Below are 1,717 nucleotides of genomic sequence, written 5' to 3' on the forward strand. Positions count from 1 at the left end.
TAACTAGTAATAATTTAATTACTTAATTATTAACATATGAGTTAATTAGACAATTTTATAATGGATGAGCTTATACAAGATTAATTAATAGCATTTAGTCAGAAATGAAACAATTACAAGGTTATAAATTGCAAAGAATTCTGAAAAGTTTGTCTTGCTTATATCAACACTAAAATTGTTATCAGATAAAACCGACACATTAATGAGCCAAAGACTCAACTTTAGCCTCTTTAATTAACTAAAAATTATAATTAATAGAAGTTTCAATCACATACCAGGACTAAATATTTATAATTAAAAAAAAAAAAAAATTATTTGTTGTTTGTTCAGGTGTGGCTATGTGGTTAAGAAGATTGTCTTGCAGTTATGTGGTCTTGGGTTCAATTTCACTGGACATGTGTTTTCTACTATGGCCCTGGGCCAAGCAAAATTACCTCATGACTGGATATGGTAAACTGAAACTGAAGCAAGCCATTGTAAAATGCGCCTGAACTAGTGTCATGTAAGATGCACCATGCCGGTGCCAAATAAAATTCACCTGTGTTGGTGCCATGTATAAAGCACCCAGTACACTCTGTAAAGTGGTTGGTGTTAGGAAGGGCATCCAACCATAGAAACCAATTGAAGCTGTGCAACTCTCTGGCTGGCCAGTTTCTGTCAAACTGTCCAACCCATGCTAGCATGGAAAATGGACAATAAGGTGATGATGATGATGAGGGTAGTGGTGGTGGTGGTGGTGATGGTGGTGGCGGCAGCAGTGGCAATTGTAGTGATGGTGAAGATGATGATGATGATGATGATGTTGGTAATGGTATACATGATGATGATGATGATGATGATGATGATGATGATGATGGTGGTGGTGGTGGTGGTGGTGGTGGTGGTGGTAGTTGTGGCAATTGTAGTGATGGTGAAGATGATGATGTTGGTAATGGCATATATGATGATGATGATGATGATGATGATGATGATGATAGTGGTGGTGGCAATTGTAGTGATGGTGAAGATGATGATGATGTTGGTAATGGCGTACATGATCATGATGAAGATGATGATGATGATGATGATGATGATGATGATGATTATGATGATGATATATGTCCTTACTGGAATTAGTTCTTTGTACTATTTTGTAGCTACATGTTGTCACTATTTCTTTAGTCTGATGTAGTTACTTGCAGTAACAATTTGGTGGATTCCCAAGCAGCATTTATATTCTTAACACCGTGGACACAGCCAGATTGAATGTTACTGCTCAAGTGTCGAAACCATAGTGATATCCGCTTAGACAGCTGATGATGGGAATACACATATGTTATGCTCAATTGTGAATCTCTTATATCTTAGTCTCATTGTGCTTCATTTTTGTTAAGTGGAAAATGTTTGTGGAGTCATAGTTTGTGGGGATCACGTACTTTGGAATTAGTTTAGTTTTCTTTTCATAGGTAACCTTATGAGGCTTGGATAATGCTTAAATATTGGGGTCTAAATCTTGAGCGGTTCTGTGGCATATATGTAACCATTACCTTTCACTTGTTTCAGTCATTTGATTGTGGCCATGCTGGGGCACTGCCTTGAAACAAGAAAGTTGGACTGTAGAGACTATGGGAATCAATCCCACTCTTTCTACCCTAACAATAGATGTGGTACCAACACATCAACAGCATACTCACACACACACACACACACACACACACACACACACACACACACACAC

The sequence above is a fragment of the Octopus bimaculoides genome, chromosome 11 (genome assembly GCF_001194135.2).
Source record: "Octopus bimaculoides isolate UCB-OBI-ISO-001 chromosome 11, ASM119413v2, whole genome shotgun sequence".
NCBI classification, from domain to species: domain Eukaryota; kingdom Metazoa; phylum Mollusca; class Cephalopoda; order Octopoda; family Octopodidae; genus Octopus; species Octopus bimaculoides.